The sequence below is a fragment of the Bos indicus genome, chromosome X (genome assembly GCF_029378745.1).
Source record: "Bos indicus isolate NIAB-ARS_2022 breed Sahiwal x Tharparkar chromosome X, NIAB-ARS_B.indTharparkar_mat_pri_1.0, whole genome shotgun sequence".
Lineage (NCBI taxonomy): Eukaryota > Metazoa > Chordata > Mammalia > Artiodactyla > Bovidae > Bos > Bos indicus.
In genome coordinates, this window is record NC_091789.1 from 78,937,117 (window position 1) to 78,964,499 (window position 27,383).

At 36.5% G+C, this 27,383-nt stretch overlaps 1 protein-coding gene across 19 annotated transcripts in view; it reads right to left on the bottom strand.

Moving 5' to 3' along the window:
* GPR174 (G protein-coupled receptor 174) overlaps positions 1 to 23,918 on the bottom strand; it is a 39,640-nt gene extending 15,722 nt beyond the window's left edge. For 15 of the 19 annotated variants that reach the window (XM_070784528.1, XM_070784526.1, XM_070784523.1 and 12 more), the window contains exons 1-2: positions 23,461 to 23,918; positions 8,381 to 8,473 (exon numbers count right to left, since the gene is read on the bottom strand). The gene's annotated coding sequence lies outside the window, so the exon portion shown is untranslated. Of the gene's footprint in view, position 1; positions 44 to 8,376; positions 8,474 to 23,460 lie in introns of all 19 variants that reach the window. The other 4 variants (XM_070784527.1, XM_070784525.1, XM_070784515.1 and 1 more) reach the window with 2 other exon arrangements.
* Between the last annotated feature and the right edge of the window lie 3,465 nt (positions 23,919 to 27,383).

Genomic DNA, 27,383 nt, shown 5'->3' on the forward strand with positions numbered 1-27,383 from the left:
CCAAGTACTGAAACTGTGTTGAACAAGCACTTGTTCCTAAAACCTGCAGTTGAGAAAAGATTATATTTTTCCCTATTACATTTACCTGCTGGCTTGCTCACTTTTATTTCTGACATAAGGCAATTGCTTACATTTCTGTCATTATCTAATCAGAGTACAGCTGGATTTCTGGATACCTATATGCCTAGGGAATTAATTTGGCCTAGAGTGAGTTTAGAAGCAATTTAGGCAGAAGCTTGCTCTTTATTTATTTCTTATATCTTTCCCTTAAATGTGTCTTATGGAAGGCTAAAGAGAGAAGGTACTTCTAAACCAAAACTGGTGACAGTAAATAAAAGGATTATTTCCAGTGAATGGTGTTATTTTCAGTGCTTGGCTGGTTTGAGATGACTCTTTATATCACTGGATTGAAAACTAAGTGGCTCACCACTTCTTGATATTCATTTAAATTTAATCATTTCATTTTCTTCCTGTTTTCTTTGCAACATTTTAACAATTGTTTGTTTCAGTGATTGACTTCAGTGACAGAGAACTGCAAATATGAGAAATATGATTCTTTTCATTTTAAGATATTCATCAAGTGTTAATGTGCTTCCATCATTAGTTCCATGACTGGCCTCTTATCTAACTGCCCATCGATTATTTTGACAAGACTTCACAGATAAGCTAAGAGGAAGAAATGGCTAGCAATCCTAAATAGCAAATTTATCTAAAACTGGGACCCTTCTTTTTCCTTGTCCTTCTCAGTACTGGGCAGATCATTGATATCATTAATAACTCAAAATTTAAACTTTAAAGTTTTCTTTAATCCCCTTCTTCACTCTGTCCTATTTCTCTTCTCTGCCCCCTGTTTAGACTGCAACTTACTTCATCTGACCTTCTCTGTCACATTGTTATTTTGTTTTTTTCTTATTTCTAGTTCTATCTGACTTTCTCATTACTTTCACAACATCTTCAACTGTATTATCAACATATCCTACATACCACACACCAATATATTCATCTCTAGTAAATTTCCTTTGCCTGGGAGCATGAATGGTATTCTCCATTTGAACTTATTTATCTGGGAAAAGTAACCCAAGAAACACAATGCAGCACATGCATGCTTTTAACATTTAAGACTTTGGATTCCTTACAGTGGTAATATATTTTAAAAATAAAGTTATCACAAACAACAAAGTGTAACTATATTCAATATCTTATAATAACCTATAATGGAAAATAACTTGAAAACACACACACACACACACATAGTCATTTTGCTTTACACCAGAAACTAACACAGCATTGTAAACCAATTATACTTCAATAAAAATAAAAAATAAAGGACATCTAGGAACATCCTACAGCTAAAATTTTATTTAATGGTGAAAGACTGAATTCTTTCCTCCTAAGATTGAGAGTAAGTAAATAATGTCTGCTCTCTTTCCTTCTATACAACATTGTACAACTTGCGAATGCAACCAGGCAAGATAAAAGAAAATAATGCATTCAGACTAGAATGGAAGAATCAAGATAATCTTTGTTTTTAAATGACATGATTGTCTATTTAAAAATACAGTAAAAAAAACTGCCAGTTAAAAAAATGAATAAAGCAAGGTTTCCAGAAAACATGTCAATAAAGAGATATCCGTTTATATTTATGTACTATTAATGAACAGTTGGACACTGAAACTTAGAAAATAATGTTTATAATACCATCAAATTATGAAATACTTAGAAATATATCTGGCAAGTGATGTGAAAAAGCTGTACACTAATATTTATAAGATGTTGCCGAGAAATTAAAATGCTTAAATAGATGGAACAATATGTTTCAAAACAAACAAACAAATTTATCAGTAAGCAAGCAACCAATTGAATTTGTCTTTCCTAGGCTGTCACTTTGAAAAGTTATATGCTTATTCCAATTACATTCCTATTGCTCAGGAACATTTTGGAACTCTCCTTTAGAATTACACTCAGAGTTTGCCCCACATACTTTAGAATAATCCTGTGGTGAAAAGTCTTTGTCTTTTAATGGTAGTTGAATTTTGGAAACAGTTAAAAGTTATTCAGAAATAAGTCTGAAGAATGAAGTTTAAGGATCAAGTTAAAAATGCCTTTTTTGGCCAAAAACAAGATATGATCACAGTGTATTAAGACTCAGTTTTCTTAATTAGCTCAACTCAGTCTCAAAGATAATTTCAAAGAATAAGTTATAAGACTATTTGGTGAAACACGACATCACTATTAGGACTTCCTTGGTGGCTCAGATGGTAAAGTGTCTGTCTACAATGCAGGAGACCTGGGTTCAATCCCTGGGTTGGGAAGATCCCCTGGAGAAGGAAATGGCAATCCACTCCAGCACTCTTGCCTGGGAAATCCCATGGACAGAGGAGCCTGGTAGGTTACAGTCCATGGGGTCGCAAAGATTATAAGCATATAGCTTTGAAAAATGAAGATCTGAAGGTGATACTCATTAAAAATATAAATGATGATATACTTCCTTAAATTAATAATAGCAAAGGTAACTTAGTGAAATGAAAATAATATCAGATTGAGAGTGAGAAAACATCAGTTCTTGTTTCACTTCTGCCATTGAATATCTGTGTGACCTTGAGCAAGTCAATTTATCTGGGCCTCCATTTTTTTCTTTGAAATATGTAGGTTAAGCCAAATAATGTTTAACAGCACTTCTAGCACTAGTATGTTGTCCTTTTAGTTCTGAATTTTATTTTATTATTATTATTACTATTTTTGGCTGCACCACATGCTTTGGAATCTTAGTTCCCTGAAAATGGCTTGAACCCATGCCTGTTGCATTGGAAGCACAGTATCCTAACCAGTGGACCACCAGAGAATTCCCTTACTTCTGGATTTTAAATAGCTCTGGCATTCTATGCCATATATATATGTTTTCATGTTAGTGTTAGTCATATCATTCAGACTTTTAGTGACCCCATGGACTGTAGCCTGCCAGGCTCCTCTGTCCATGGAATTCTCCAGGCCAGAATATTGGAGTCAGTATCCATTCCCTTCTCCAGGGGATCTTCCAAACCTAGGATTGAACCCATGTCTCCCACATTGCAGGCAGATTCTTTACCATCTGAGCCACCAAGGAAGCCCAAGAATACGGAGTGGATAGCCTATCCCTTCCCCAGAAGATCTTCCAAATCCAGGAATCGAACTGGGATCTTCTGCATTGCAGGCAGATTCTTTACAGGCTGAGTCGTGTTTTCATGTACATGCATATATAATTATGGCACAATATGTAAATATTTTACAAATAATGAGGCATCATTTGTAGTTGACAATAAAATGGACTCTGGAGCCAGTCTTTGTGTTTCCAAACTGAGGCTCTGCAACTGACTAGCTCTTGAATTTGGGCAAGTAACACAAAGATTTCTACATTTCAATTGCCTCATCTGTAAAATGAGATAACAATGCCTTTCTCTATGGGTATGAGGAGTTGATATTTCTAAGATTCTACACCAAGTGCTATATAAATATATTAAATAAAATGAACAAATTCTTAGCATTACACAGTGTAAAATAATTATAAATATTCATAAATGTGTGGCCAAAAACCAAATGCTAGCTAATGTCTCCAGGAGGAAATCATTTAAACAAATTACATAAATTACAAGTTGCATACCTATTAATACAAATTTCAAACTACATACCTATTAATACAAAGAATTTATTGTTATTTGTCTTATTTAGCTTTTTGTTTGTTTGTTTGCTAATTGTAGTAGTTGAGTATTTCTCTTTTTCTCTCTTGAGCCTGAGGTTATATCTTGTTTATGGACTTTTATGGTTATTCAGAAATGAAAATGCATTTGAATTGTCCTTAGTTAATTTGAATTTTATATCATGATTGGAATTCAGGCTAAAGCAGCACTTTCATTTGTAATACTTCCCATGGAAGTATGGTCCATTAATTGAGCCAACAGATATTTATTTCACAAAAGACAATAGAAATATATCAGTAGCGGTGTAACCTACTCAACCTATCACTAGTCACTGATTTATGATTGTTACAAACATTATACATTTTGGACAGTTGCCTAAATTTTTCTCTTTGTCTTACTGAGCTCTCCAGTTATGCTCATCACCTCAGGGGAAATGTCTCAAGTAATCTTGAGAAGAGGCTCTTCCGCCTTTTATGAGAAAGTACAACAAGAAAGCAAGGATGGAGTGGCTTCAGGTTGGCTTTCACATATCCATAAATCCATACACTAAATACTTGTTAGCCATGCACACATTAACATACAAATGATATGTTCACTACAAAGTATTGTATTATTTATTAAAACACTGACCTCATGGTTAGGAATATAACCCAAAGCGACCATATTTAGGGGCTTTTTTTTTTTATCCATGTTTAAGTGATCTGTGTAGTCATTTTGCACATGATTTTTTATTATGTAAGTTTCAGGTATATGACATTATAATCAAACATTTGGATAACTCCAAAATGTTCACCACTACAAGTCTAGTTACCGTCCTTCACAACAAAGTTGACCTTCTTCATCCATTTCAACCACTCCCCCAACCTCCTTCCCTTCTTATAACCATTAATGTTTGCTACAAGGTACAGGAATTGAACATAGACCATAGGAGCATGCGTACAAAGCCACTTCATTCATGTCCAACTCTTTGTGACCCTACGGACTGTAGCCCACCAAGCTCCTCTGTCCGTGGACTTCTCCAGTCAAGAACACTGGAGTGGGTTGCCATGTCCTCCTCCAGGGGATCTTTGTGACCGAGGGATTGAACCCACATCTCTTATGTCTTTTCTATTGGCAGGCAAGTTCTTTACCACTAGGGCCACCTAGGAAGCCCATATCTTTTGGATTTAGTTCAGTTCAGTCACTCAGTCATGTCCGACTCTTTGCAACCCCATGGACTGCAGCACACCAGGCTTCCCTGTCATCACCAACTCCCAGAGCTTGATCAAACTCATTTCCATCAAACTGGTGATACCATCCAACCATCTCAACCTCTGTGATCCCCTTCTCCTCCTACCTTTAATCTTTCCCAGTATCAGAGTCTTTTCCAATGAGTCAGTTCTTTGCATCATGTGGCCAAAGTATTGGAGCTTCAGCTTCAGCCTCAGTCCTTCCAATGAATATTCAGGACTGATTTCCTTTAGGGTTGGCTGGTTTGATCTCTTTGCTATCCAAGTGGCTTTCAAGAGTCTTCTCCAACACCAGAGTTCGAAAGCATCAGCTCTTCAGTGATCAGCCTTCTTTATGGTCCAACTCTCACATCCATACATGACAGTGGGAAAATCATAGCTTTAACTATATCGATCTTTGTCAGCAAAATATTTTGGATATTAACCCCTTATCAGATATACTGTTTGAGAATATATTCCCCCATATAGTAGGCTACTTTTTTGTTTTGAGAATGGTTTCCTTAGCTGTACAGGAGCTTGTAAGCTTGATGTAGTTCCATTTGTTTACTTTTGCTTTTGTTTCCTTTGCCTTTTGGTGTCAGATCAACAAAATCATTGCTAAGACTGATGTCAATGAGATTACCACCTATGTTTTCTTCTAGGAATTTGATGATTTTAGATCTTATATTCAAATTTTTAATTCATTTAGGGTTAATTTTGTATGTTGTGTAAGCTGGTTTCATTTGTTTGCATGTGAAAGTCCAATTTTCCTACCACCATTTATTGAAGAGACTGTCATTTCTCCACTGTTTTGCTCATTTGTTGTGAATTAATTGTCCATATGTGTGAGCTTATATCTTAGCTCTCAGTTCTGTTTCATTGATCTGTGTGGCTGTTTTTACACCAGTACCATACAGTTTGAATCACTATAAATTTGTAGTAGAGTTTGAAATCAGGGAGCATGATGCCACCAGTTTTCTTCTTTCTCAAGGTTATTTTGGCTATTCAGGATCTTCTGTTTTGTTTTTTTTTTTTTTTTTCTTTACTTTTAAACTTTACACTATTGCATTGGTTTTGCCAAATATCGAAATGAATCTGCCACAGGTATACATGTGTTCCCCATCCTGAACCCTCTATTTGATACAAATTTTAGTATTAGTTGTTGTAGTTATGTATTGTACTGCATTGTTTTAGTTCTATGAGATATGCCATTGAAATTTTGACAGGCATTGCACTGAAGCTGTAGACTGCTTTGGGCAGTATGCACATTTTAACAATATTAATTCCTCCATTCCATGAGCATAGAATATCTTTTCACTTGTTTATATCTTCTTCCACTTCTTTCATCAATGTCTTATAATTTTCAGTGTATGGGTATTTTAAGTCCTTGGTTAATTTTATTCCTAGTATTTTTATGCAATAATAAATGAGATTGTTTTCTTAATTTCTCTTTTTGATTGCTCATTAATAGTATATAGAAACACCACAGATTTCTGTATATTGATTTTGTATCCTGTGACTTTTGTGAATTCACTTACTTCCAAAAATTTTGGGGTGCAGTCTCTAGTGTTTTCTATATACAGTATAATTTCTTCTGAAAATATTAACAGCTCTAATTCTTCCTTTCCAATTTGGTCGCATTTAATTTATTTCTCTTGCTTAATTGATGTGGCTAAGACTTCTAATACTATGTTGAATAAAAGTGATGAAAATGGAATCCTCATCTTGTTCCTAATCTTAGAATAAAAGCTTTCAACATTGAATATGATTTTACTTGTGGTTTTGTCTTATATGGCCTTCATTGTGTTGCATTATCTTCCCTTTTTAACTATTTTGTTGAGATTTTAATCACAAATGTATGTGGAATTTTTTTTTCAAATGACTCATGTATCTATTGAGCTCGTCATATGATTTTTATCCTTCACTTTGTTAATGTGATGAATTGCATTGATTTATTTGTATGTGTTGAGACATCCCTAAATCTCTAGTATAAATCCTAATCAATTGTGGTATATAATCCTTTTAGTATATTATTGAATTAGATTCACCAATATTTTGTTGAGTTTTGCATCTATGTTTATTAAAGATATTTTCCTGTAGTTTTCTTTTTCTGTTGTATCCTTGTCTGGTTGTCATATCAGGGTAATGTTCAGTTCATTAAATACATTTGGAAGGATTTCTTCCTCTTCAATTTGTTGGAAAAGTTTGAGAAGGATAGGTATTAAATCTTCTTTTCGTGCTTTGTAGAATTTATGATTAAAGGTATCTAATCTTAGACCTTTGTTTATTGGGAGATATTTTTAACTTTTTATTTTATGTTGGAGTATAGTTGATTAACAATGTCATGTTAATTTCATGTGTGCAGCACAGTGATTCTGTTATACATATGCATGCATCCATTCCTTTTCAAATTCTTTTCTCATTTATGTTGTTACATATATTGAGCAGAGTTCCCGCTGCTATATAGTAGGTCTTTGTTGGTTATCCATTTTATATAGCTGTGTGTACATGTCAATTCCAAAGTCCCTGACTAACCCTTCCTTTTCAGAGATTTTTTGTTAATCCTTCAGTCTCCTTATTGGTAATATGTCTATACAGATTTTCTATTTTCTCATGATTCAGTCTTGAAAGATTATATTTTTTCTAGGAATTTACTATTTGTTCTCAGTTGTCCAATATTTTGACATACAATTTTTCATAGTAATCTCTTATGGTAATTTGTTTTTCTGTGCCATCTGTTATAACTTCTCTTTCGTATATTTTGAGCCCTCTCTCTTTTTTTGATATGTCTAGCTTAAGGTTTGTCAATTTGGTTTATACTCATGATATTTTAGAGTAAGCTTAAGTATTAGATATTTTCACTTCTGATTGTTAGATATCTAGGCTGATTTTTCAGTAATACTCTTCTTTTAAGAATAGACATCAAGACAAAGAAGCCAATAGAAGCATACCAAATCCCCCCCATCTCTAAAATCTGTTCTTAGCCTAAGATTATTGATTTTAAGCTTACCAATCAGTGAATAGATGTTTGCCTAATATGTATGTGAGTCACCTATAGCTACTATAATCTTCCTTTCCAGCAAATGGAATACTCTTTCTCAACACACACATATTATTCTCTATTGTATGACTAGTGTGGCCAATGTGTGTTGAGTAATAATAATAATAAATATATATATATATATATATATATATATATATATATAATTTAAACTTATTCTTCCCTTTGTCTCAGATTCCAATATGACTCAATGGGACACTATTAATAAAAATAACATTCTATCAAATACTCTATAAACTGTGGCCTTTCATGTTCTATAAGATTACATTTATTGCCTAAGATAAATGTAATTTACCTGGTCATCACCTGGTAATCTGTCAAGTGGACCAGGAAATGTGAGACAGGCTCTTAGTGCCTTTCCAGGGCCCACAGAGTGTAAGCACACTCTTTTAAGGATGATGAAAAAAGAGAAGTCAAGGTAATGTTTGAATACCTACTGTTTTCTCCAGTGCCATTAAAATTCTTTAATCAGAGCAACAGGGTCTCTTTAGGAAGCCATTGGGAATCCGGCTGCTTTGATTCATTCGTGCCTGAAAGAACATAGAAGAACCATGGTCAAAAACAGTGGGAACAGCATTCTCACAGAAGGCTGGCAAATTTCAGAAAGCGGATGCTTAGAACCTAGAATTAGATTACTGTGGACAAGTGAGAGCATGAAAAGAGTTACCTTAGCCCTTAGTGACAGCAAAGTAGAGCGAGCAGGAATCCATTTACTACCATCTGACATCTCTTTTTGACTTAGTAGCTTTTTGAAAGGGTATAAGTGGATAAGGATGTCAGTGCTGGGTTCACAGTCCTTCCTTGTTCATAAGGAGCTCCTCATTTTGATGAGCTCCCCAGGAAAATCTCAACAACTTGTAGTCAAACTCACAGCACACTTGGAATGTAGAAACTGACTTTTTCTCAGTTAGTGATTTTTCTGAGTTCTCGTGACCACAGCTGTTTAATTAGTGAATACACATATAAGGAAACCAAGCTGGCCACTGGCTGTTAGCACAGCCGGTGCTAAGAAGAGAGACTAACTTGTATGCAAAACTACCTTACAGGTATCCTTGCAATGATTATAGATGTCTTCCTACGTAGGGTGATTTAGAGGCATCAAAAAACCACACTCCACATCTGCTCCTCTCTGCTCCACTTTACCCAATGATTTCTTGCCCAGACTTGCCACTTTGCCTTAAATACACCAGTATAGATGCTATCCTTTAGGGCACTTTGTCTCCAACAATCTCCTATTAAAATAAAAGTGCTACAGGGAGGATTTTCACATTAACTGATTAATCAATCAGATAAGCTAGTTTTCACCATAAAAGGTGAATTGGATGAAATACAAATATATATGTATACTTTTTTACTTGGTAGAAGAAGGAAAATAAATGAATGCAGAGGCAGATAGCCTTACATGGTGCGATATAGTAGGATTACCTGAGAAGCCAGATTGCAGAAGTTTTAGCAGAGATTTATACAATAGGAAAGAGAGAGCAGGAAAGACAAGAGGTAGGCAATAAACATAGCAGCTGCCACCTAAACAAGTTTGATTCAAGCTAGTCTTTTCTCATCAGATTGCCAGTTCCTTCAGGAAGGGGATCCTTTCAAAGAGACTACATATTAGAGTTCAAACACCAGGGTCAGTTGGGGAATATCTCTCTCTCTCTCTCTCTTTCTCTCTCCTTCTCTTTCTCTCTTGCCCTCTTTCTCCATTCTGTAAAATGAGTATAATAAATAATGCCTGTTCCTGGGGTATATTATTAAGATTACATGAGGTATACCAAGTAAAAGTCAGTAAGAGTATGCTTGACACACAATAGATAGCCAATGCATGTTGTTTGTCTTTTTCTTCTTGCCTTTAAGACATAGTAATTAGGATGCTAGGCACACAGAAACTCCTCAATATAGGCTTTAAAATGGCCTGATGAAGAAAATTAATAGTGTAGATAAAGTAGACTGAAGTTTTTTCTAAACTGCTTTGTCATTAAAAGAAGGTAACAATGTGAAAGAAATAGACATGAGAAGACAATGAGTAAGCTGAATGCATTCTCAGATGCCCCAGAATCCACAGAAGTCTGTCATGGTGGCTTTGAACCAAAGCCCGGACAGGAAGTTACAAAGTTATGATCTCTACTGGTACTTTGTTAGAAGGTAAAACAAGAGCTATCCAAGTTCAACTATACCACCAAAGTGGGGCAGATATCTGAGGACAAACTATAGGGACATAATTCAGTGACTGAGCAGAGTCACAGATTAATCATAAACTCTACCAAGAAAATCCAGCTGGCTAGAAGTAGATTCTAAGATGGTAAATATTCTCAAGAACTATTTTTTAAAGTCATTTAAATTATTGTATTTCATGGACAGGAGTCAGGCAAGGTATAAACAAGTGGATTTTTACTTTGGAGTCACTTCATCGATTACTTCTAAAAGAGCCATATACTACAGAAGTATTCTGCTTTACTTGCTGGATTTTTCAACTCCCAGAACAGGTTACTTAAGCTGAGAGAAAGCAGGATGTAGGGGAATGAACACTGGCCAGGCACTGGATTCCTGACTTCTAGTTTTGGCCATATCAGTAATTAGTGATATAATCTTAGGAAAGTTCCTTCCATCTCTGGGACTCATCTTTTTTTGTGTGTAAAATGAGAGACTGAATTATCCCTAAGGTTCTGATATTATAAGTCTAGTAGAAAATTGGATTTGGCAGATAGACTCAGTCAGTGGCACCCCACTCCAGTACTCTTGCCTGAAAAATCCCATGGACGGAGGAACCTGGTGGGCTGCAGTCCATGGGGTCACAAAGAGTCGGACATGACTAAGCAACTTCACTTTCACTTTTCACTTTCATGCATTGGAGAAGGAAATGGCAACCCACTCCAGTGTTCTTGCCTGGAGAATCCCAGGGACGGGGGAGCCTGGTGGGCTAATGTCTATGGGGTTGCAGAGTCAGACACACTGTAGTGACTTACCTTACCTTACCTCAATTCTAAATAAAAATTGGAAAAATAAGAAGAAAATTTGTGTTCTTTCTTTCCAGTACTTCATCACCTCAGGTCTGATCAAGAGGCCTCATATCACAAGCCTACCTGCCTGGATTCCATATCCAATCCAAGATATACAATCTTAGGCAGACTTTCCTGATTTGCACAAACTGAAAGAGGAGAGTGAAAAAAGTTGGCTTAAAACTCAACATTCAGAAAACGAAGATCATGGCATCTGGCCCCATCACTTCATAGGAAATAGATGGAGAAACAGTGGAAACAGTGTCAGACTTTATTTTTTTGGGCTCCAAAATCACTGCAAATGGTGATTGCAGCCATGAAATTAAAAGACGCTTACTCCTTGGAAGAAAAGTTATGACCAACCTAGATAGCATATTGAAAAGCAGAGACATTACTTTGCCAACAAAGGTCCGTCTAGTCAAGGCTATGGTTTTTCCTGTGGTCATGTATGGATGTGAGAGTTGGACTGTGCAGAAGGCTGAGCACCGAAGATTTGATGCTTTTGAACTGTGGTGTTGGAGAAGACTCTTGAGAGTCCCTTGGACTGCAAGGAGATGCAACCAGTCCATTCTGAAGGAGATCAGCCCTGGGATTTCTTTGGAAGGAATGATGCTAAAGCTGAAACCCCAGTACTTTGGCCACCTCATGTGAAGAGTTGACTCATTGGAAAAGACTCTGATGCTGGGAGGGATTGGGGGCAGGAGGAGAAGGGGACGACAGGGGATGAGATGGCTGGATGGCATCACTGACTCAATGGACTTGAGTCTTGGTGAAGTCCGGGAGTTTGTGATGGACAGGGAGGCCTGGCGTGCTGCGATTCATAGGGTCACAAAGAGTCAGACACGACTGAGTGACTGAACTGAACTGAACTGATTCCCATCGAGGGGCTTCCTGGGGGCTCAGTGATAAAGAATGCACCTGTCAATGCAATAGATGTGGGTTCAATTCCTGGATTGGGAAGATCCCCTGGACAAGGAAATGACCACCCACTCCAGCATTCTTGCTTGAAAAACCCCACTGGCAGAGGAGACTGGTGGGATACAGTCTATGGGGTCACAAATAGGGTCACTATCTCTGCTTTTAAGCTGAGAAATTAAGCTAGTGCATTAATGATAGAGAACTATAAGACATTATCCAAGACCTTCGCAAAAAACATGCAGACATTTTCCTAGCAGTTTATTATTAACTAAATCATGGAAATTTTGGCAGACCTAAGCAAAATGAGTGTGGTATCATAGGTGGAGAGTAAGGGAGAGGTTTTAATTAGACTCTTTTTTGTTTAGTAGCTAAGTCGTGTCCAACTCTTTGTGCACCCATGGACAGTAGCCCACCAGGTTCCTCTTCTACACTGGCAGGCAGATTCTTAACCACTGAGCCAACAGGGAAACCTGCTAATCAGGTTAGAGCCCTTATTTCCTACACTAACACTGGTTCAGTAGCCTATACATGGAGTAAGTAATTCAACAATTTCAGACAGCAAATATTTATTGAGCATTTGGAACGCCATGCTGTTTACATCAATACACCCAAAGATGACATAATGATTCAGTGAGCCTTATTATAATTTTTAAATTTCTGGCAGGCTGAGCATTTAAAATAAAGATTAGACTACTAATCTTTATTAAATCTCTATTAATAACCTAATAATCCCTATTAATGATTTAGCTATTACAAACAAGGTAACTGAAGTAGGGGATTCTTCCTGAGTTACATAGGAAGCTAATAACTAAGCCAAAACTACAGCTTAAGTTTTAATTCAAAATCCGTGTGTGTGTGTGTGTTTATCTACATCACATTTTCTCTCAACTGTGTATTCTCTAATATGTGTGTATCCACACATATTTCTCTTCCCTTCATACAGTCTAATCATTTGAATGAAAACTTTATGTATATTATTAAGATTGCCAACTTACTAACTAATGGTGAATGTAAAGATCAGCAGAAATAAATGTCTCTCATTTTTCTTTCTGCAATGACATGGAAACCAGCGATCTTTATGCAAAAACTCATCTATTCTTTCCTCTTTCTCATCTCTCTCCATATCCCACTCCTCACACATAGAGAAACACAGACACTCAGACATCCATTTCTGCTGACATACAAGACTGGAAGAAATTAACCAAAATGAGACAATTGTTCTTTTTTTCCTCTTTAGCGCCTTTCTTGATGCTATAATTTGTTAAATTATCAAAGAAAAAGGAATTAAGCAATGAGATGAGCAATATCATAAAGTAAGTCAAGTCACCATGCTAGATGCCACTGGAGATAAAAAGAAAGGAGACACAGTCTCTCTCCTCAAAAGCTTGTAGACTGGTAGCAGTGACATGATAAACAAAACAAGAGAAATTAGTAAAATCAAATACTAAATTGAGCAATTCAAATGTCAAGCTATGTAAAATCTGCCATATATTTAGGGTACAAACCCACAATAGTTTTTAGCATGGTTAGGCCATTCCATAAGGTATTCTTCTCCATCCGTGTCTCTATTTCTGATACCACAAGTAAGAAAGTGTTAGTCACTTAGTTGTGCCCAACTCTTTGCGACACCATGGACTGCAGCCCTCCAGGCTCCTCTGTCCATGAGATTTTCCAGGCAAGGATACTGGAGTGAGTTGCCATTTCCTTCTCCAGGGGATCTTCCCAACCCAGGGATCAAACCTAGATCTCCTGCACTGCAGGCAGATTCTTTACTGACTGAGCTACAAGGGAAGCCCAAGGCATTTCTAAAAGCAGTGATTTCACCAATCCATAAAACTCATACAGTAAGTCTCCTACATATGAATCTTCAAGTTGTGAACTTTCAAAGATGCAAGCATGTGTTCCAACAACATCAGGCATGAGTGAAATTGAGGTTTGCCCTCCATTTTATATTGCTGAAGATCCTTCAGCTCTGTCATCTTCCACCTTCTCTCCCTCTTCCAGTCAGTAACTCTTCTTACCTGTTCTCTTGATGGCAGCCCCTGTATGACAGTTACTGTACTGTCCTACTGTTCTTCCCAAGGTATTGTATTGTAAGATTGAAAATGTCTTCTCTATCTTTTGTGTTTGTTTTTTTATGTATTATTTGTGGGAAAAGTATTATAAACCTATTACAGTAAAGTACTATATAGCTAGCTGATTCTGTTAGTTGGATACTTAGGTTAACTTTGTTGGATGTACAAACAAATTGGACTTACAAACGTGCTCTCAGAAAATAACTCGTTTGTATATAGGGGACTTACTACACTTCTCTTTCTCATTTATTCTGCTCTAATGTGTATAGCTATTATCCTTCTTATAAGCATTTCAAACTGCAAACTTGACCAAATGTAATGCTCTCATGTGCTGAAGGAAATCTGTCAGATGAAAGACAGGTGCAACCTAATTTTCCCAGTGTGATTTCAATCCAAGCACACATGGCACTTTTACAAATTGTGTAGAGGAACTCTGACCAGAGGAATGCAAAGTATCTATTAAGCATTAGCGTGATGATTCATACTCTATAGAAAGAGGTACCCTTTATCACACGGCTTTTACAGACAGAGAAACTGAAAACAGGAAATTTTGCTGTCTTGTTCAGGTTATACCCCAAACCAGTCCCAAAGGAGCACACCTTGAAGCTCATGTATGTAACTGGTGCCTGCAGAAAGTATGATTTAGAGTTCTAAATCAGGTGTAGATGTCTTAAGTTCTTTCTTTTGTTTCTTCTTGGATAAAGAAACATAGACATGGGTGGGGGATGAGGGGGCATTGCAGAGATAAGAAAGACATGAGGGGATAACCAACATTATCAGGAGATGAACTATCTTAAAACTTTGTTCCTCTGATTTTGTTTTGTTTTGTTTTTTGTTATTGTTGTTTATTTTAAACTTTATTTTATTTTTTTAACTTCATAATATTATATTGGAGAAGGAAATGGTAACCCACTCCAGTGTTCTTGCCTGGAGAATCCCATGGATGGAGAAGCCTGGTAGGCTGCAGTCCATGGGGTCGACCGCACAGAGTTGGACATGACTGAAGCAACACAGCAACAGAAGCAATATTGTATTGGTTTTGCCGTATATCAAAATGATTTTTACACAGAGTTCTGTAACCTGGTGGGTCAGATATTATACCACTGAACTTCTAAACTTATATATGTTAGATTACAACTAATTCTTTCTGTAATATAGCCATAGATTGTGCTCTGAATCTGGGACATACATCCTGTAACACCAAAGCCTTGATCTTAAGGAAAAAAATGATTCACTAATATAAATATAGCTCTACTTTTTCTTCCGATGGTTGGTGCATGCATGCACAGTTGTTCCAGTCACGTCTGACTCTTTGCAACCCTATGGATGTAGCCTGCCAGACCCATCTGTACCTGGGATTATCCAGGCAAGAACATTGGAATGGGTTGTCATTTGTTCTCCAATGCATGAAAGTGAAAAATGAAAATGAAGTTGCTCAGTCGTGTCGGACTCCTAGGGACCCCATGGACTGCAGCCTACCAGGCACCTCCGTCCATGGGATTTTTCAGGCAAGAGTACTGGAGTGGGTTGCCATTGCCTTCTCCAGGGTGTTTTTTTTTTTTTTCTAGGAAAGACTCAGACACATAGGAATGGCCTAACCAGGCTAAAATACTTTTTGTGTCACATCAGCTTAAATGTAAATGTGGATAGTGAGTCTCTGTTTAATGCAAAACACAATGTATTTTCTAAATCGGTTTTGTATATTCAGGTTTAGTGTGGGCTATTTTATCTCCCTCAAGTAAATAAGCCCCATGAGGGCAGAAGCTTTATCTTATATGACTCCTATTATTATCCATACTACACTGAAAAAGTAGTCATCACACCATATAGATTGGTTAAAGAGAATTAAAGTACTTCATCTATACTTTCTATGATCTCTTTTTTTTTTTTTTTTAGTAAAATCTCTTTATTTTAAAAATGACAAAATTATCACCCCAAGTCCATGGTTTACATTAGTATTCATTTTTGGTTATGTACGTTCTATGGATTAGGACAAATGTATGTATAATGACATGTATTCACTATGATAGTATCAATACAGAAAAATTTTTTTACTGCCATTAAAATCCTCTGTGCTCTGCCTACTATTCCTCACTCCTTCACTGATCTTTTTCTTGTTTCCACACTTCAGATGATAATGATGCATTAATTTAGGTTCACCGATGGTAACAAATGTATCACTCTGGCAGCGGGGGGCGGGGGGCGGGTGTTGAGAATTGGGGAGGCTGGCATGCCTCAGGGCAAGGTGGGTATGAGACATCTCTGTATCTTCCTCTCAATTTTTTCTCTGAACCTAGAACTGCCCTAACAAAAAAAATAACAAAGTCGTAAAAAATAACAAAATGGAGACTTTGGGAGGCTAAGTGACCTGCCCAAGGTCACAGAGCTGGTTCCCAGTGGACCAAGACTAGAATGCAGGGGCCTGATGTTGCAAGTTTTATGCACAGCACATTGCTACCCTGCATCCCATAATAACAATAAAAAGTCAAGAGATACTTGGAAATAGAGGAGGATCTCCTCTAGGTCCAACTGAATCACCCACTTGCTGCTCATGGGGAGAAGTGGGGCAGGTACTAAAATTTACATCTGGGTTCTGTTTTAACACCCCCCACCCTACCCCAACCACACACACCCTGGCACCTCCACACTTCTGCTCTTGCTGTGCTCTGCCTGGAAGACTTCCTTCTCCATCTTCAGCTGCTACTTGCTCCTGAAGGTGAAGCCTCCTCTGGGCAGAATGAACTCCTTTCTCACAATTCTCAACTCTGAGTACTTTGCAAATAACTCAGTCATAGAATACTGTAAATACTGTGTAAATACTGTACTCAATGGTTGCTTATTAGCCCTCCAATTAGACCCTGAGCTCCGTTAAGCAGGACTAGATCTTAAATTACCTTCGCATTTCCAGAGACAAACTCTGGGATGGAGTACCATTTATGTGCTCAGATCTAAAATTTCTTTTTTCCAGAGTACAGTTTAAGACTAGAAAACATTATCAAACAAAAATAAATATTGCTTCTACAATGAAGCAGCTGATAGAATATATGGAATATTGTACGTTTAAGAGTGCTGGTAGGGGACAAACTATGTTATTATGAGGATATACAGATATTCTTTCCTTCACATTAGAAACATGATTGACAACAGGACTGTAGTTTTTCGTTGTTCTGAAACTGCTAATAACCATTTAAAAATAATAGGTAATCATTTGCTTTAAAAATAAAAGAATCATACAAAATATATAAAGTATATAAAGAACAGTTTGGTCCTTGGTCATGGTACTTGCTGGGAGTCATTTTGGAAGGTTATAAGGCCATCAGTGATGAGGAGGCACAGATTAAATAATGAACCTGGAAACGTCTGGTTTTACATTGTGATCACATAAAAACAAGGTCAGTCACGAAGTTATTGCTTATAATCCCTGCTACTTTATGATATTTGGCAAAACTAATACAATTATGTAAAGTTTAAAAAAAAAAATCCTTGCTACTTTAGGACTAAAATTACATTTAAATGTACTAAAGCAAAAAAAAAAAAATTACAATAATCTACTTTGCAAGTGTCAAATAACCAACTGTTTGATTCAAGATTTTAAAAAAGGAAATGAACACACACCACACAAAGATGGTTAAGCTGTTTTTTCCTACTACCTACACAATGTATAATAGTGCATAATTAGAAATAAATTTTAGGTCAAAAAACTTCACCTTTTTAAAGTATCTTTTGCTCCACTTTATAGGTTCCTGTGATTTGTATTTTCCCTAAAACACAACATTTGCTCTGTTCATTTATCTCATAAGGACTTGACAGAAATGCAAATATATGCATATATAAAAGTGGCTAGCTTAGATATGACAGCCCTTTTTAATCCATTTTTATTTCTCATTTTATGTGTTATACTCTCTTATTTCCTAGTTTACTCAGCCCAAACCTAATAAAAGGACAACCTATTTCAAAATTGGTACAACTTGATTCCTTCTGCTATAAACTCTGTTGATTTCAAATGGAAAGGGTCAAAATAGTGTGATGTGACATTGTCATATAGAGACAGCCTAGTGTAATGGAAAAGGCTTTGACAACCAACAAAATTGGGTTTGAAATTTTTTTTTAACTAACATTTAATTTTAATTTTTTTTTTTTTTTACTTTACAATATTGTATTGGTTTTGCCATACATCAACATGCATCCGCCATGGGTGTACACGTGTTCCCAATCCTGAACCTCCATCCCACCTCCCTCCCCATACCATCTGTCTGGGTCATCCCAGTGCAGCAGCCCCAAGCTTCCTGTATTCTGCATCGAACCTGGACTGGCGATTCATTTCTTATATGATATTATGCATGTTTTAATGCCATTCTCCCAAATCATCCCCCTCTCCCTCTCCCACAGAGTCCAAAATACTGTTCTATACATCTGTGTCTCTTTTGCTGTCTCGCATACAGGGTTGTCGTTACCATCTGAACAAGACAGTTGTAAAACGTTGAGTAAGTTATTTAATTTCTTTCACATTGCTTTTCTTCATCTATAAGATGGGGGGAGATAATAAAGTTATTATTGAGAAGTAAGAGTTATTGCCCAATGCTTAGTGCACATCATAAGTGCACAATAAATAATAATCATTTTTATTTTTGATGGTATAGAACTCAAAAGCAAAGTTAGGGCTTGTAGTAGATAGGCTTTAAAAATTGGTTAATCGTAGGCTATAGGTAGCTTATTAATTATTTAGCAGTTTTTTCTGGAGTCATTACTAGGAAGATACATGATTTTGATTAGGGCATTAGTTCCTTGGGGAGAAAACAGCTCAAGGATAGCCTGAATTTGATGTTGACCCTTAGACCACAGAGTTCACAGCTTGAGCTTTGAGGAGGATTTTGGAACCACTAAATGTATATCTAAACTCATAAATCATATTGGAAAATTCTAGTTATTTTTCCTTTCTTATAAAAACTAGACTGGTCTCCCAGAATTGTAATAATAGAAGAAAGAGAAAGACTCGGAATTTTTCATGAGGATAATGAAATCAACATGCTTAAGAGTGAGATTGAGCAAATCAAAATTAACTTATATTCCAAAATGAATTTTTCAAATCTAAAAAAGGGTAATGTGAAATTAAAATCTTATTTTGAAAACACACTATTAGACAATCCATCTTTTTTAATGAAAATGTTAAAACTTCATGGGAAAAGAGAATAAACTATCATTGCATAAGAGTATTGTCCATTCTTTGGCCTAATATGACAAGAGAGTTAATGCACGAATTCATTACTAGATTAGAATTAAAATTTCCAAGGCAGTATCATAATTCTTTGGAGATGAGTTTACTAGGATGATTCACCTTTCATTTACATTTCATATCAAAATATTTGCTTCAAGTTCACAAATATGTGACTAAATGAAAAGGCTGGGGAAAAGACTGCATCTTTATCCAATGTATTAAAGCATCCTGCATATTGGGGATCACACTGCATTTGGATACGAGCCAGCATGATTAACCATAATGCCATATTTTCCAGATATTTGTTTAGTATAAGTTTTTATTCTGGCTCTATATGTTTTTCCCAAGTCCCAGTCAAGGAGCAACTTATAACCCAGGTTAATCAACCTTAACATCTCTTCCTTATTGAATGATATCACAGGGATTTTCAATTTACTGATTCCCAGAGGTCAAGGAGCTTTAAATTTCCTCAGCGATTTTTTTCCCCTAGAAAAGACTCAGATACACAGGTGACATTTCTTAATGTTCAGTTATTACAACTGTAATTTTGAATCAAGATGCTTATTAACAAGTAATTCTATGTAAAATACATTCCAAGCCATCTTCTGTGAATTCTGAGAAATAGCACTCTTGTCTCTGCTGATTGCAAAATGTCTTTACAGTGCTTTGATTAGTCAAATTTCATGGTCCAAAATTGAATGAAGTTTACACTATTTTCTGTGACCAAAAGGCTCTTCTAGCAAGTGGCCAGAGAAAAGCTGAGCAACTCAAAATTCAGAGTATGATCACACACTCTGTATAACTCAGTCCCAAAAATCTACTTTCCCTAATTAACCCTAATTGTGAAGCTAATTGATAGCTTCACAGTATGTCATATTCTTATTGTGCTTCAGCTAGGTAGAGCATAAATAGAGTGAATTTATCATATCCATTGATGTGAAATTAAAACAATTCATTTTTTTAAGACCTGATAAGATTTGGAAGTCATAGACTTTCAGAGGGAAAGACATTACTGTACCTGATGTCTTGACATGGACTGTGCTTGATTTTGATAATCAAACTGGGTATTTCTATCATCAGTGGCTCTTCCACAGAGAGATTAATGCTAGGTTAAGTGACTGAAATTTCCCTTATTATATTAAATAAAATTAGTACTACCCAGTTTTATGCTTAGCATTCTTAGAAAAAAGAGGTCTACTTGTACTTTTAGAATTAAAAAAATATTAAGATGAAAGGAAAAAATGATTAACCAACAACAAAACAAGAAAAAAAAATTAGATACCAATCAAAATTGAATCAAAAGAGATAGAAACAGATGTTATTAACATTATTATTATGGAAATATGGAGAAAATGGCAAATATATCTTTAGAATATTAAATCAGTAAAATTCTTGGTTATAAAAATTAATAAGGAGCAGGATAACATAGATTTTAAAATCCCCTCTGCACATCCCTACCACCCAAGAAAAAAAATAGAAATTTCTAAATTATTTTTATACTTACAAATTTAAACTAACCTAGTATATTGGACAAAAACAGGAAGAGAACAACACTGTGTCTACTAAAGAAAAGTTTGCTTATTGGACCCAAGTTATGATCTTCCTTTATCAACATTAACTGAATTATTTAGATAATTATTTAACTTTCCACTGTGAGAGGCATGTATAAGCATAACTTTATCTTAGAGTACCTCTGATAGAATTTTAATAAAAGTTATCTAACTTTGTCATATCATTGTGTTTAAAGATAACACCAGTCTTTTGTTTCAGATTCTTTACAAGAATGTCTAGTACATATCCTTGATTCACTAGTATCACAATATATTATTGTCAAGTTGCCAAGAATGTTCATTAGTTTCAACAATTTCATTTTACAAGAAGAAAAGAGAGAAAGAGATTTTCAACTTGTTATAGTAAATTTAGAACACAAATTTTTTCTGTAGTTTGGAGCCACTGTCTTACTCATCTTTGTAATCAAGATGGCTTAATTATATCCATTGATGTGACCTTAATTACAAATATCAAGAAAACATGTCCTTTTGCAGTTTTGAAATTGATTTTTTTTAAAAATGAAACAAATCAGATAAATAATAAATCAGTCCATATTGTGAATAGCATTCATTTTCCAGCAGAGCAAAATCTCTTGGAAGAAACAAATATATTGTCAATTATTAAGAAAGGGATTTAGGTATCTGATTGGTGCCAAAAGTGTCTATCAGAGAAAGACAGAAAGCATGCTTGTTTCTCCTTTTAATTTCAGCTATCTTAGTGCAAGGAGATCAAACCAGTTAATCCTAAAGGAAATAAGTCCTGAGTATTCATTGGAAGGACTGATGCTGAAGCTGAAGTTCCAATATTTTGGCCACCTGATACAAGGAACTGACTCATTAAAAAACACCCTGATGCTTGAAAAGATTGAAGGCAGGAGGAAAAGGGGAAGACAAAAGGATGAGATGGTTGGATGGCATTACCAACTCGACAGACATGCATTTGAGCAAACTCTGGAAGTTGGTGATGGACAGGGGAGCCTGGCATGCTACAGTCCATGGGGTCGCCAAGAGTCAGACACAACTGAGTGACTGAACTGAACTGAACCTAGTGTTAAAGGGGATAATTGAGTTCATTCATTCCTAAGAATCCCTAGGTGGAAATTCAGTGAACTTTTTGGAAGAGTCAATGACCCTCATGTGTTTATTCACCTTTACAATGTTCTGTACTATATTTGCTGGCCCCAACAGAAGAGATACACTAGATGGTTCCTGTCTCACAGAAATGTTATTGTAAACATTAGCAAGGCAGAGTGGTACATGTGTTCACAAGTGCAAAGAAAATTTTTGTAATTAAAAAAATCTTCCTCTGGCATAGACTTCTTGGAGGATGGCATTTATGTATTCCAAATATTCACTAGTATGGAATCTTTCCCTGGGCTAAAAAATTTAAATCCCATCTATGAGATTGGTGCTTTTGCCACCATATCTGAGATTTACAGCAACTAAAACACTCAGAAATATATACTCTTTGCTGAATGACAGAAAGCTTTCTAAAAAATAAATGTAAGCTTTGCTAGTTGAATAAAATTATAACCTTTTTCTTCCTTGGAAATATTATAGCATTATAATATGAAGCCCTTGCACACAACTGTCAACAGCAGAGAAGAGAGAAGGAAAACCATTTGGAATTTAATCTTGGGTCTTGTTGCACCATAAGAATATATAATTTCCTTTCTTTTAATCTTGGGATGCAATTTCTAGTGGTTACATGCTATTGATAGACTCATCACTTAAAATTTGAGTGTGAGTGTGTTAGTTGTTCAGTCGTGTCCAACTCTTTGTGACTCCATGGATTGGGGCCTGCCAGGCTCCTCCATCCGTGGGATTTTACAGGCAAGAATACTGGTTTGGGTTGCTAGTCCCTTCTCCAGGGGATCTTCCCAACCCAGGGAGTTTGAAATTTTGAAGGTATCTTCATTAATATTTTCTCTTTGAGCATAAAAGAAAAACAACATGCATACTAGAAAACAATTTCACTTACATTTTTTCAAAATAAGTTGTCAATTATAAATGTATAAAATGCAAACTTAATTCAAAATTATTTTATCTGTTGTTGACTTTATAAATATACTGATTATTTATTCTCATAGATACAGCTTATGTATGAGCAACTGTGTCTGTTATCTTTCTTATTTCCCCTCTCATTAGAGATATGTTTTTTCTTACTGAAATGTTTTGTTTGAAAGAGAATTCTCTATAGCTAACATTTATTATAATTTAAATTATAATTTAGAGTGAAAATATGTAACTTGTACAAGCTAATAGGAACACACATTCATGTTGATAAGGGTCTTCTTGTTTTCTTATTATAGCTCATTTTGAAAAAGACACAAATGTAATATTTTGGCAGGTAAAAATATCATCTCCAAAGAGTTATAGCAAAGAGTAGATAAAAACAATCCTGAACATTCATATAAGCAACTCTACTTAATACAGAGTTGATTAAATCATGAATGTCCATAAGGCTATTTTTATTCAGTATCAACTGATGGAAACACATTATGAAAAACCTCTCTATGTCAAACTTATATTTCTCCAAGTTCAAAGATTCTTCCTCCTTCCCACCTCAGGTAGCCAACTGTACAATTATTTTTGTTTGTGCAAATACCAAGGAAATGACATACAAGGATGGTCCAGGTTTACTACATCCATGCCACCCTTAGATCTGACAGTTTGCCCAGAATCTGGTGTAAAGAGGTCAGTCGAAGAGATCAAAGGTGAAAGGCACAGATAACAGCTAATATGCATTTAAAAAGTGGAGCTTACCATTTCAACTTCTTTCTGTTTTCTCCAGAGATATCCAAATAATTCATGTATGAACCACTCCAACATGGATGCTACTGATCAATTTAAGCGTTTCTCTTTGTTCTGAGAAAAACTAATCCAATCTTTCTTCACTACAAATCCCTACCAAAAAAAAAAAAAAGAAGAAAGAAAGAAAGACACAAGAGAAACAAAGGAGGGATAAAGGTTGGAAAGAAAGCATAAATAGAAAACAAAATAAAAGAAAAATGAAGAAAGCAAGAGAAAAAAGAAAAAAATTATCTGCATTGCCTAACCACTATCATATTGAAAAACATGATAGTGAGATGTCAGAGTGAAATATGCAAGCCACTCTGAACACTGAACATTTCCGTTTTCCACGGGCAGCTTGAACTAACATTTGTGCATGTTCTCTCTCTCTCTCTCTCTCTCTCTCTCTCTCTCTCTCTCTCTAATTAATGATGCAGGACTAACACTATGGGCTACACATACAGTCTGCAAAGCTTTACACTTAACGGAGAAATTCTCATTTCTATTTATAGGACCACAGTGCATTGTCTTTCAATCTTGTGGTTGCACTCAGCTTTGAGACTGTGGTAATACACAGCCTATTTGTGAATGCAGCCTTTTTCTGAAACTAGGTTTCCTTTGGCCACATGCATAGATAGTGGATGACTGTAATCTTTACTACTATCTTTTCTCACAGACCCTCAACTACTGTGTTCAAGTACCAAAGTGGACACACCCTGTCTAAGGATGTCCCTTCACTTCAGTTCAGTTCAGTCACTCAGCCGTGTCCCACTCTTTGTGACCCCATGAACTGCAGTACACCAGGCTTCCCTGTCCATCACCAACTCCCAGAGTCCACCAAAACCCATGTCTGTGGTGTCGGTGATGCCATCCAACCATCTCATCTTCTGTTGTCCCCTTCTCCTCCTGCCCTCAATCTTTCCCAGCATCAGGGTCTTTTCAAATAAGTCAGCTCTCTGCATCAGGTGGCCAAAGTATTGGAGTTTCAGCTTCAACATCAGTCCTTCCAATGAATACCCAGGACTGATCTCCTTTAGGATGGACTGGTTGGATCTCCTTGCAGTCCAAGGGACTCTCAAGAGTCTTCTCCAACACCACAGTTCAAAAGCATCAATTCTTCTGCACTCAGCCTTCTTTATAGTCCAACTCTCACATCCATACATGACTACTGGAAAAACCATAGCCTTGACCAGACAGACCTTTGTTGGCAAAGTAATGTCTCTGCTTTTTAATATGCTATCAAGGTTGGTCATAACTTTCCTTCCAAGGAGTAAGCGTCTTTTAATTTCATGGCCGCAATCACCATCTGCAGTGATTTTGGAGCCCGGAAAAATAAAGTCAGCCACTGTTTCCTCATCTATTTGCCATGAAGTGATGGGACCAGATGCTGTGATCTTAGTTTTCTGAATGTTGAGCTTTAAGCCAATTTTTTCACTCTCTTCTTTCACTTTCATCAAGAGGCTCTTTAGTTCTTCTTCGCTTTCTGCCATAAGGGTGGTGTCATCTGCATATCTGAGATTATTGATATTTCTCCTGGCAATCTTGATTCCAGCTTGTGCTTCCTCCAGGCCAGCGTTTCTCATGATGTACTCTGCATATAAGTTAAATAAGCAGGGTGACAATATACAGCATTGACGTACTCCTTTTCCTATTTGGAACCAGTCTGTTGTTCCATGTCCAGTTCTAACTCTTGCTTCCTGACCTGTATACAGGTTTCTCAAGATGCAGGGTTAGGGTTAGTACTGGATACAATCTCAAAAATGACAGCATGATCTCTGTTCGTTTCCAAGGCAAACCATTCAATATCACGGTAATACAAGTCTATGCCCTGACCAATAATGCTGAAGAAGCTGAAGTTGAACGGTTCTATGAAGACCTACAAGACCTGCTAGAACTAACACCCAAAAAAGATGTCCTTTTCATTATAGGGGACTGGAATGCAAAAGTTGGAAGTCAAGAAACACCTGGAGTAACAGGCAAATTTGGCCTTGGAGTACAGAATAAAGCAGGGCAAAGGCTAACAGAGTTCTGCCAAGAGAACACACTGGTCATAGCAAACACTGTCTTCCAACAACACAGGAGAAGAATCTACACATGGAAATCACTAGATGGTCAACACTGAAATCAGATTTATTATATCATTTGCAGCCAACGATGGAGAAGCTCTATACAGTCAGCAAAAACAAGACCAGGAGCAGACTGTGATTCAGATAATGAACTCTTTATTGCCAAATTCAGACATAAATTGAAGAAAGTGGGGAAAGCCAGTAGACCATTCAGGTATGACCTAAATCAAATCCCTTATGACTATACAGTGGAAGTGAGAAATAGATTTAAGGGACTAGATCTGATAGATAGAGTGCCTGATGAACTATGGATGGAGGTTTGTGACATTTTACAGGAGACAGGGATCAAGACCATCCCCATGGAAAAGAAATGCAAAAGAGCAAAATGGCTGTCTGAGGAGGCCTTACAAATAGCTGTGAAAAGAAGAGAAGCGAAAAGCAAAGGAGAAAAGGAAAGATATACCCACTTGAATGCAGAGTGCCAAAGAATAGCAAGGAGATATAAGAAAGCCTTCCTCAGTGATCAATGCAAAGAAATAGAGGAAAACAATAGAATGAGAAATAGTAGAGATCTCTTCAAGAGGATGTCCCTTAGGTAGCTTGAAATAGGAGAGGTCAAGCTAGGGATGACCTCTGCCTAGAGTATTCTTTTATGTTTAAATCTTCAAAGTCTTAACAATGAAATAAATACCCTACTACTTAAGAGGTTTGGAGATATTTAACTCACCATATCCTGTCCACCCACTCCCCATTTCCCTCAGAACCTTTGTGACCAGGAACTGTAGGTAAGCACTCATTTCCTTTCAGTTTAGGGAGGACTGAGTGAAAAGAGGCTTGTTTCCTGTAGCCAATATTCATAACCACAATCTCTTGAAGATGGAACCTTGGAGCCCCAGAGTTTAGCACCATACTGTATTAGGCACCTAATACTTTACCACTGGGCTTCCCCAGGGGCTCAGTGGTAAAGAATCTACCTGCCAATGAAGGAGATGCAGGACATGTGGGTTTATCCCTGGGTTGGGAAGATCCCCTAGAGGAAGAAATGGCAACCCACTCCAGTATTCTTGCCTGGAGAATCCCATGGACAGAAGAGCCTGGCAAGCTGTAGTTCATAGGGTTGCAAAGAATTGAACATGACTTGGTGAATGAACATACACACACACCCTACCACATTACCACCATTAGAACCACTGGAAGATGAACAAGAGACAGCTAAAAGCACTTCCCAAGATTTGATTTTTAGATCAGAGAGAGGGCATTTTTCATGTAGGCCATAGGAGAAAGAAGTATGTTAGTGCAGGTCCAGTCTCACACCAGGACATATCTGTGTGATATACTATATGGAGAACCTGTAGGGCTCTACTTTAAAATGCTTCCTTCACTAATGTCTGAAACACCAGCCCTTTGGAGGTAAGCATTTCTTCTTTTTAAAGTTGATTTTCCAATTCTGATGCTCACTTAAAAATGTACTTACTTAAAATCTTAGTGTAAATGATTTAATTAGAATTGAAAAGACAGAAGTAGATAGTGGGAACAAGTCATAAAGGAAAACTGAAGAGATTCCAGGATGGGAAAACTAAGCTTCCAAAAATAGTCTTTAATGAATTTACACTATGATACCTATGGTGAGAATAGTCCTGAGCTAGTTGGGGAAAAATAAAGGTGGGGGGAGAGTAAATTAATCTAAATTTTCCTTAAGTCAGGTATGCTGACAATAGACCAAAATATATTACCCCTGCTTTTTCTTTTTATTCTGTACTCCAAGGTCTGGCAGAATATGGGGGTAATGCTGTGTTTGTTTATTTTTTAAAAAGTTTCTATTTGCTTTGG